Source organism: Ursus arctos, unplaced genomic scaffold, assembly GCF_023065955.2.
Source record: "Ursus arctos isolate Adak ecotype North America unplaced genomic scaffold, UrsArc2.0 scaffold_3, whole genome shotgun sequence".
NCBI classification, from domain to species: domain Eukaryota; kingdom Metazoa; phylum Chordata; class Mammalia; order Carnivora; family Ursidae; genus Ursus; species Ursus arctos.
The window spans coordinates 52,689,612-52,701,027 of NW_026622985.1; the positions used below are offsets into that span (position 1 = coordinate 52,689,612).

Genomic DNA, 11,416 nt, shown 5'->3' on the forward strand with positions numbered 1-11,416 from the left:
CTAAATAGGGGACAGATGAGACTGTGACATGGAAGCTGTGTTAGTTCATGTGTGGTTTTTTCCTAGAGCAGAGAAGCCAGAGAAGAGAGGGGCGGTAGAGGTAAAGCCATCAACAGAAAGGAAAGAGCCCTCTGTTTGGCCTTGGGACTAGAAGAGTCCTTTCAGCTCTACAATCTTGGGTTATAACAGAAACATCTAGGGTCACCGGAAAAGAAATTGTGGGGGAGTATATATGAGGATTACACACATCTATGTGCCTTCACAAATTAGCCAGTTTACAAATCATATCATCATTAACACATGTTTCTATTGAATTAAAATCAGTGATATCCCTTGAAAAAGTCCTCTTTTTTTGAGCTTATAACAAGACGAATATCCTCCCTTTCTTATATTAAATTTTGTTTCTTCAAGTTATTTTTTCCCTCTGAAGTTGAACAGATCCCATGAACCATTGTCCTAAATGCTGGATAAGTCTTAAACAGATCAACTGCTGAGAGCTGGCCTCTTAATTTACAAGCTGGTTGAGCATGTTCTGGTGTGTCCCGTATGATAGAACCACATGGAGTTCGGACGACCTTGCTTCATGAGGTGCAGCTTGAAAGACACATGGGGTGACGTTATTTGGCAATTAGAACAGTCAAGTACTCAAGGGAGAAGGAAACTGCCAATGATGGTTTCCAGCTCTGGAGCACTGACTGTGTGCCAGACACAGGGCTTCGCACGTTAGGCTTCATTATCCCCATCTTACAGGAAACAGAGCTCAAAAGGAGTAAGTAACTTTCCCAAAGAATCCGCACTCTAGTTTCCAAGCTCTTAAAGCCGTTTGCTGTCAGTGGATGGTGGAAGGTGGATACGTGTGCCTGCGCGTATGTGCAATTGACGTGAATAGGGATAAAAGGCTGCAAAAGACGTCGAAGCAGGGAGTGCCCTGGCAGATGAATAGGCACGATCATGTCTCCACACGCAGGTCCTGGTAAGCAGGAGTGCTCGTGATTATAGACTTTTCTACTTTCTTCTATCACTTAGGATACGAGTGAAATTCAAGATATCTCTGGCTCTCAGCAAGTCATGCTTGGATGCCAAGAAAAAGATGAGCCATGTTGCTGTCTGAGGAATTGGTACAGGAAGCAGGCATCACCCAGGAAATCACAGCTTCCTTGGGGAAGGTAAGTTCGTGTGTCTTCCCATGACACATGTATTGTAATGTGGACAGCTCCTCATATCATAATCATACAGTTATACTAAGCATCATGTTTTTCTAAAATTATGATCCAGGTGGTGACAATCTGTGGTCCAGATGCTGCCAGGAGTTGACTGCAGGCACAAGAGGGGAGTTTCAGACAGGTCAGTGAATGCGCATGTATCTCAGAGGAAGGGGTTGTTGTCTGTGTCAATATTTGAGGAAGTTCTTCCTGGTGCCTGAAACACTGCCTGGAGAGTGAACTCTAGATTAGCTGGCATCCCGTTAACCAGAATTCTCGCCACACTGTCACTTCTGAGCATCAGTTCCCCAAATGCGATTGATGGTTATGATGAAGATGTTGTAGGATTTCAGGGGAGCCTTATAAATCACCCACGAATGCTTAAATGAGGTTTACCAACACGTTAGGGCTTAATTCACTTTTTTTTCTGGTTTTAAATTCTTGAAAATAGGTATTCTGGGGATAAAACATATACAGTGAGTCTCTCTAAGCTGCTCAGTGGCAGAATGAGCCTCTCCACTTGGTGGGTTTATTTGAATTTGCTCCAATGTTCAGAAACCAGTCCCAGAGCTCTACTTTTATCATTACAACCATGAAGATCAAATCATAGAATTGTAATTTTGAAGGAAATATATGGTGATTCTTGGTAGGAATACGGGGAATTGCCTGTTGTTCATCTTTACTAAGGGGATAAAAACGAAATACAATTGAGGGGCTGGAAGTGCACAGCCTGAGTCATTGTGACAAGATGTGGAATTTAAGGGTCTGATGTACGGGCTCGGGTGTCACACACCCATCTGAGTGAAGTGCATTGTTTATATTGATTTCCATATGAATTAAAAAAGACACACTTGACCATGACGACAAAAATAGGTTAGCAGCAGGGATGGTACTGAATGGCGATGAAATGCTGAGTATTAAATCATACCAGGGTGGGGTTGAGAGAGACTGATGAAGTGTCCTTGTATCATTGACCAAGGAGAGTAAAGAACCCCAGTTTGCAGCCTCGGGGGCTTAGAAGCATAATCCTGGCTGATTCCCTAATTGTTTTCCCTTTACAAACACTGGAAGATAAATGTGTGCAGTAAGAACAGCTACCTCAGTTCATGTGAGGCCACTTGGTGTTTCCAGGCCCAGCAAAATGGGACTGCAGAGCCAGCAGGGTGGGCCATAGAAACATTCACAGAGGATCCATATTTTTCTCTTGTGTCATTTGAATTGGGAGCACGACTGAACGTTGAGAGGCTCCAGTCAGGACTTCCAGGTGCCAGTTCCACAAGCACCGAGCTTAGAGGTTGCCATTTCATCTAGACAATAAGTGAAAAGCTGAACAGACAGAAATATCAATAATTCTTCTTGTATTTGTAAGAGGGGGAGGATACAGGGCAAACCCCTGCTCCCAGACTGAGGAGACAGGTGAATACAGGGTGTCAGAGAGCACAGACTCCCAAGCAGAAATCACCACAGGAGCCAGGGCCCGGGTACGAAAACTTGAACTGTAACTGATGAATTGCTAGAGACTCAGTGTGGACAAGTATGAGAATTAAAAACTCCTGACTCATAGGGGGTGCCTATAATATTCTGAGATTTACCTCCAGGAGCTTGACCAGATTCCCACCACAAATACGGGAGAAAAAAAATCCCCTCAAGGAGTTCTGGCAGAGGAAGGGGAAAAAGAACCTTTGTGAAATGTACCAGAGCATTCTGTTCTTAATGAGCCTGCCCACGGGGAAATTTAGTTAGCCAGAGCCTAAGCCGCTGGGGTCTAAGAGCCTAACTGAGTCGGGTGAAGGGAAACACCCAAATCTAGCCCTCTCTAGCCCTCCTATTTCACCTAAGGGGGGAGGAAAAAATACTGAGAAACACTTACGAAGTTCACAGATCAGAAGGCACAGGCTCACTGAAAGACCCGGTGTTAAAATTGTAGAAATGTACACCCCCCCAAAAATCCCTGAGTAATCATTTAGGCCACCTGCATTTTTTTCAAGTAACGTTAATATGTAAACTATCTCAACTAAAATATTTAAAATATGTTGCTGAAGAAGATTCCACAGTCTGTCCTGGCGACAGTTCTAGGATCAGCCAGCATCCCTTTTCCCGCCCTCTTTAGATTTCCTTCCTGCCATCTGTCTCTTGGTATGTTCACCTTTAAACCTGCTCCCAGTTAATGTGGTCATGTCAACCACTCGATGTGAGTCAGTGAGTTACCTGTCCTGAGCTGTTTGAATTTTGTCTTTAGTCTAAATATTAAATAAAAGTTTATTTCTCCTGTAGGGGAATTTCAGACATGTATGAGCAGGAAGAAGTTGTTTCAGGGGCATTCTTCCATCTGAAATCACTTATTTAGGAAGCTGCCAATTTGCCCATGGATAACATTGGCCCTATTGATGGCTGTTTGAGAACCTTCTGTTGTTCACAGCATTGGATTCAAACCAAGGCTTTTTTTACCTCATGTCACAAAATGGCAGCCACTGGAAAGCAAGGTTCCATGCTTCCTCATTCATGTTCAGCAGGAGAGAGAGCATTAACCTGTCCTTTTTTTTTTTTTTCTTCCCAGAGCGAGAGAGCACATATGGGGCAGAGGGAAAGGGGTAGAGAGAGAATCTTAAGCTGAGCGTGGAGCCTCATGCAGGGCTTGATCTCACGACCCTGAGATCATGACCTGAGCCGAAATTAAGAGTTGGACACTTAACCGACAAAGCCACCCAGGCACCCCTAGCCTATCCTTTAACAATGGAATATACTTATTCTTTTCAGGAGCCCCCTAGAACAGACGGTCACCTCTAAACCAGTAACAATTGCCTAGGGAAATAATGGGCTGAATGGCTTGAACTAATCAAAAGATGAGAAATGTCCCCACAGTGTCTTCATCAGTAGATCGATTTTGGAGCCTCTCAGACCTGGGTGCTAATCCTGACTCTCACCTAGCTATTTAAAAGCTGATAATTTTCTGTTTAAAAATTGTTTTTAAAAGTTTTATATAAAGCACTTGGTAGCTAGGAGGCACTCAGTTAATGATAATGTAATAACTATCCCCAGACCAACTCAGTCAGCTGCCAAGAACAGAAAGCATCACAGTGATGAGAACTGTGAAGGGGAAGCAATGCTGTGACATGCACAGTGGAACTTAAATGGGAAAAGTAAGATATTTCTAAGTCATTATTCTCTAAGGTGCAACTTAAGGCAAATATCTTTAGCCCTCTTAGTCTCTGAAATTTTTTTAACAGCCCCTACAGTACAAAACAGCTTAGATAAGTTGTTTTTATTTTTGATTTTTTGGGTCCACTTATATGTGTAGAGATACTTTACTAGGGGGATCTTGAAAGTATAGTGAGTCACGGAAACCTGTATAAATAAGGTGACTAGAATTCTGTTTCTTGAACCTGAAGGTAAAAATAAAAACGTTCTATAGTGGGGTTTCGAACCTTGGCTGCCCATTAGGATCACTTAGGGGAGCTTTTGAAAGCCCTGAGTGCCAGGGCACATCCCAGACCAGTAATATCAGAATCTCAGAATGGGAGCCGGGTGGTTACGATGTACAGCCAGGATTGAAGGCTAGTGCTGCTCTCCTGGTGCTTTGTGCCTATCGTTAAAGAGCGTCCCTTGTAGCCATGAGGTGATACATTCTCTCGCCTACTGAAGGCTTAAAACCACACCCTACTGAGAACCTCAGAGAAAATACAGCCACAAAGAGTTTTCAGGTAATCTTGAGAGAACTGAATTAATATATTTCTGCGTTGGCTGAATAACTTAATATTTTCTGCCCAGTAGGAGTTCCATTATTTTTTCTATGACTCTTTTCTGTTTGCCACCTGTGAATTTCACATCCCCGGAGTTGAATAAAACAGAAAGCCCTATGATTCAAATAATTATTTGTAAAACAAAGAAACAGTCACTCTAGCAAATTCAGGGAAAAAGAGTGTGGAAAGTAATTAGTCATCAATATTTAATTTCAAATTGAGAGCATCACTCCCTCACTCACTGTTTTCCTGAAGGGCATGTGTGTCTTAATTTAAATATGCCAAGATTATTCAGGTCTGCCTTTGTTATTGTGAATTTAAATAACAACAGCGTTAGCCTGCCACTGCTCACTTTCTCACTGTCACCTCTTCCCTGGAAGCCCATTTTGAGATTTATCAAATTCATGTCTTTTTAAGTAATTTCTGTTAGTGCATTTTAGTCAATGGATCCTTAACCAGTGTTGCTAAATTATGGGACCAGTTTAATAACTACCTGCTACAGTGATGATGAATGTAGCTACAATGATGATGTATTCTGATGAATAAAGTTATTACAGGAGAAATTACACTCTATACAGTTGCCCAAACCATTCCAAAATGTTTTATCTAAGAAAAGAAGGATATTATCAGTTTACCTTGAGAAAATACTGTGATACCAGAAAAAAACTTAAGAAGAAGCAGAAAGAAAGCATCAATGGATGCTAAAGACGAAAATTTGATGAGAAACTGGATATTTAAATATTCTAAAAGTACCTTCCCATAAGTTCTTTATTAATTCCAAGGAAAAAGCAGCAACATTACAGTGGAAAAAAACCTGCCAGACAACACCTAAAGTAATCAAAGATAACACCACCAGTAATGGAGCAAATACAAATCATGTGCCTCCTGATCTGATTGGTGTACTGAGAAGAGCATGACATTGCTTTGTGGTATTCCTACCCAAAATGCATAACTGAAATCTAATCACGAGGAAACATCAGGCAGACTCAAATTAAGGGGCGTCCTGCAAAATAACTAATCACTACTTATCAAAACTGTTGAGTTCATGAAAGATTAAGGGAGTCTAAAGAGATATGGCTGAACTTTTTTCTTATTCCTCTAAAGGACATTAGTGGGAAAAGTAGTAAATTTGTGTAAGTATTATAGATTAGAGAATAGTATAGTATCAATGATAATTTCCTGGTTGGTAATTTGTACTGTGGTTATATAAAAGAATGTCCTTATTTTTAGAAAAATACAACTTGAACTGTTTAGGAGTAAAGGGAAAAGCACGTCTAATAACTTAGTTTCAGATGTTCACGAAAACATCTCTCTCGATATAACATGCATATATATATATGTATATATGTATATGTGTGTATGCATATATATATGCATACATATATATAGAGAGAGAAAACGATAAAGAAATTTTGGTAAATATCAGTATTTGGAGAATCTGGGTGAAGGGTATTGAGACATTCTTTATAAATTTTTTTGCTATTCTTCATGACTGCAATTATCTCAAAATAAAAAGTTAAGAGATAATGGAGGCAGGAATCTCCATGCTTAAGGGCAGAAGGATGGGAAGGCATGGGGGCAAACTCTATAATCTTTAGCCATCTGGCACATCTGGGGAATGTAGGAAGGTGTTGCTGAGTTGGGAAGGATGGTAAGACGAAAGCTCAGCCAGTGCACAATGGAAGCTCATGTGTGTAAATCTTCTTTTGATTTAGGAATCAAGACTCTGAGATTTTGTGCAATTCCCTGGGCATTTCGGAAATTTGAACTTGAGTGGCTGCAGCCATTTTTATTCCATACCTCTAACATTTTGGGTTAAAAGAAAACATTTGGATTTTTTTTTTTCTTAACACATCCTGTTTAGATTGTATCAGTTGAAATAGGATTTTGACACTGTGAATTATATAAGGTGCTTAGACCTTTAGAAATAATGTCATTTGCTGTTGTAATTACTTGCAAACAACCGTGTAAATGAGTACTAGATTCAATCAGTAAAAATGTTTTACCGGCCAGTCATGGTCCAGAGAAATATACTCAGGATATAATGAATGAAATTATTGCTCTCTTCTACATGTGCAGAATATATTTTTATCCACTTCTAGAGGTGAGTAGTTATTTCTGTGTCTGAATTATTTTCTAGATGCTTAGGTAAGTTCATGCCATAGAATTGGCCCTAAAATCTGTTGGGAGATGTTATCTTAAGCATGCATTTCTTTCAATTGCCTTAGTCAGAGCCTATAGGGACCAGTTTCTGGATAAAATAGGTCTCTATCCAGTAGGAAAGTGATTCAGCTCCTGATAAATTGCACATTGATTGCAGCACCTGCATGTTCCCTTTACTCTTTATATATCTGTATTCCCCTATCACATCTTTCTCATCTATTCACAGCTGGCAACATCACGCCAAGCTTTGTACGTAAGAGTCAGATTTATGACTGAGAATATTTAGTTTAATAACTATTTGTTGCCTTCTATGTGCTTGACACTATGCTAATTTATATGAAGTGTGTATATTAAAAATAATTTAAAATGGAAAAGAAGAAATATTTATACCTAGAATGGTAGATTTCATGTGCCACCTTCAATAGACAAAAGGGGAAAATATTTGCCAAATCTAACATAGCAGTTTCCATCCAATGAATGGAAGGCAGGAGGGGGGTTTACATTAATTAGAGAAGGGAAATAGAGCATGTAGTCCAATGCTGTCATCAATCCCAACCGGTGTTGGGTTTGGGGGGGGCGGGGATGGGTGCAAACAAAGGGAAAGAAGAATAGTGCTTCCCATGGAGAGTAAAGATATAAAAATATTTTTTTAAAAGATTTTATTTACTTATTTGACAGAGAGAGACAGCCAGCGAGAGAGGGAACACAGGCAGAGGGAGTGGGAGAGGAAGAAGCAGGCTTCCAGCGGAGGAGCCTGATGTGGGGCTCGATCCCAGAACGCTGGGATCACGCCCGGAGCCAAAGGCAGATGCTTAACGACTGCGCCACCCAGGCGCCCCAAAAACATTTTTTTTTTTGACAGAAGACAAAACTTATTTGACTAAGGATATTCTCAAAGAGTTAAAGTAAGGGAAGCAAGTAGCATTTCCAACCCCACAGTCACCAACAGAAAAGAGTAGATAAGTTAGAGAGAATACTTGGGCCCTTTGCTGAGACTTGAAACTTTAAATATTTTTGCTGGGAGAAAAGATTTGATAGTCACCATCTTCCCCTCTCCCCCCTGGTATCTAAATTATGGAGGGTGTTTAAGCAGGAACTAGTGACAAATGGGTGCCCCACACAGCAGACCTTAAAGCCAAGTCATGAGGTTAAACATGAGAGTCGCCTCCTCTCAGCTCTTTTGAAACCCCAGCAAGATAAATGAGAAATGCATTCAGAGAAAGAGGGAAATTAATAACCTTCCTGTTCCTATAACATCAGGCGTACGGGCAGTGTACTTTCTGGGTAATGCTTCATGTCTTAAAAACAAACAAACAAAAAACTGCTCAGGGCTATTGTGCCATCAGAAAATTATACTTACACTGTGTAATATGTGATTACTGAAAGCTCTCATGGCCATGAGCAGAGCGAAGGTTTGTTTATAGCATCTTTAGTAGTAATGTAGTTTTCAATGTTTGTCACAATTTACTGTCATATGGCAATGCAGTTTTGATAAAGGTAAACATACTGTTTCATCCACAAGAAGGTTTTATCAGTGGAGTTGGAATTGCTGAGTAGAACTCTAAAATTACTCATACATAGAACTGTTGCATTAGCGTAGCTGGAATGCAAACCCACTCACCCGGAAAACGGAAATTACCTTGGGCGGAAAGCCCGTCTGCTACAGTAAGGATGCACCTTTTTCTCATTTCAGCTTTCTTTTCCATTTAGCTTTAGTGCTCCTATCTTTGAAAAGCTCTGCTAATTTATTTTTAAATCACCAAAATATAATGACTTTAAATACTTTTCCCAGAGTCGTTTTGTCCCCAGTCCCATAAAATTTCCATATGTATGTACATTTTGTAATGAACAGCTAAATGCAAACTTTAGTTATGGGGCAGTCTGTGATGCTTGCTGCAAGGTGAACTTTCTTTCCTTGTTGATTAAGGAGTCAAGAGCTTTTCTCTTTGGAACCGTGGGTGAAGAAGTACCACTAGCTCTATCCAAGGCACCACAAGAGTTCGTCCTGTACCACCTGGGACTCAATATGGCAGAGGGGATATTTTCGGATGGAGGCTCCGATGACATAGCCTCCTGAGAGAAACCCAGGCCCTTGGTGAGAAACTGGGTAACTCTCTCCCTAAAATGGCTATCCTTTATCCTATTGATTGCCTATAAAAATATTTAAATCAAATTCCATTTTTTTAGTTTGATTATTATTTACTAATTTTTTTCCCTCAAGTTTAATTTTTTGGTAAATGAAAAAATATATACATATTTGCTGCATACTGAAACAAATCAAAGATGGTTTGGATACATTCCCACTCCCTTGAGTTAGTGTAATAAAATTCTTCCCTCATGATCAAACAAAAACACAAACACAGGGTGATTTTTTTACCCTCCAGATTTAGACTATCCTATATATATCACACTGTAACATGTTTCTTTTGTGTATCAGTATTTCATTATAGTTTCTAGTTATAGCTGGAACTTGTTTAAAAAAAACAGCTGCCTAATATTCTATACTCTGTATGATATGCCATAATTTCGTCTCCCTTTTCTCTTTGGTGGCTATTCAGTTTCCACTCTTCTGTCAACAACAGTGCTGCTAGTAAACATCCTTGTGCATAAATCCCTACATTCTCCTACTTTCTTTCTTTCTGTTAGATTCTCCAAAATGGGATTGCTGAGTCAATAAGAATGAATACTCTATTTTTTTAAGATGTATTTATTTATTCAAGAGACAGAGAGAGAGAGAGAGTGCGAGCAGGGGGAGGGGCGGAGGGAGAGAATCTTCAAGCAGTCTCTCAGGTGAGTGTTAAGCCCAACGCAGGGCTTGATCCTGCAACCTATGAGATCATGACCTGAGCCAAAAGCAAGAGTTGGACAATTAACCAACTGAGCCACCCAGGCACCCCTGAATACTTTAAAGATTAGTAGATACCTTAACAGTTTTCCCCAAAACATAAAAATTCAACTTCAACCAGCAAGCTATGAAAGTATTTGACTTCCCATATCCTTGAAATCATTGGCTCACATTACTTTTTTACATTTTATCTAGGTCTGAGGCAGGAAATGCACCAGGTGAGCTTGGAACATCTTTGCGTGCCAAAACACAAGGATGCTTTCAGACATTGATGGTATTCTGGCAAAGAGTCACATGAACTGGTCTGAAGGGTCTCCCACCGACAAAACTGGGATAGTTTAAACATCAAAAAGAATAGTAACTGTTACGGATTGAATAACGCCATATTGAAATACATCATATATAAAATATGGGGTTTTTTTTTTTCTTCAATTTCCTTCATCAAAAGACCATCAGGAACACCTGTAGCTGAATAAGTTGCATTTATTTTCCTCACTCATCATAGCAAGGGGAGAATGTATACCATGGGGAAGGGGGTTGCCCTGAAGAAGGCATCTCTGTAAAACGGTTTTAGAAGGAACTTATTCTGGGATTTGGGCTTTGGCTGGGTAATTTGTGGGAGGACCTAAGGAAGCAGAAGTTTGTTCTAGGTTGAATGTTGTCAGAAAGTGGAGGTAACACTATGATTGAATACCTTAGTAAATGTTACCTGTACGGAGAGCAGAATGGAACAAAGATAAAGCTGAAATTGCTGGAGAAGCAGAGGTCACTTATATTAGCTGAGAGAAGAGAGTGGTATTTTGTGGGTTGCAATGTGACTTTGTCTGAAGTGGATGTTCTATGAGATTGTCTGTGTCCAACAGGTGAACACCATGGCTTAGTGGTAAGCATTAGATCAATCTGTGATACCACTGAGGACCAGTCGTAAATGTCAGATTTTTCTTGGACGTTAGGAGTTGCTTATTTTCTAGATAGATAGGTAGGAAGGTAGGTAGGTAGTTGGATATGCAAAAAGAGAAAGCCAATTTGTTTTTTTAAAAAAGTAAGAAAAGAGGAAGTTATATATGGAGGTAGTTCCTAGCCCTGCTTCTTCCTCTGAAAATTGGTTATGAAGCAGAAGGAATTAATTACTTATCCTGCCTTTTTGGTATGAACTCTATATCAGAATAACCCAATAGCTCCTTGATAATGAAGGATAGCTCTTCTTAGAGAGTAATGTCAGCTATTAGACATTGAAAAAATGATAAAACTAGAAAATTGCCATTTTTCAACCCATAATGAAAACAATTCATTCAAGCCAAGATTATCAGTGGATGCCAAGGCAATTAGGGGAACGATGAATGGAGAACTGGCTACTAACATGTCACTGGAATATCATCTCACGAATTACATACTGGTCATCACTGGGAAAACACAAGATTACAGCCTTAGGATCAGGTTATTGCTGCCTTGATGCAATGCATAAT

At 39.9% G+C, this 11,416-nt stretch overlaps 1 long non-coding RNA gene across 1 annotated transcript; it reads left to right on the forward strand.

Annotated features, from left to right (window-relative positions):
• Positions 1-1,026: 1,026 nt before the first annotated feature.
• Positions 1,027-9,200, forward strand: LOC113261569 (uncharacterized). Its single transcript, XR_003318408.3, has 3 exons — positions 1,027-1,166; positions 1,276-1,344; positions 9,033-9,200. It is a non-coding gene; the product is annotated as an uncharacterized LOC113261569 (long non-coding RNA).
• The last annotated feature ends 2,216 nt before the right edge of the window (positions 9,201-11,416 follow it).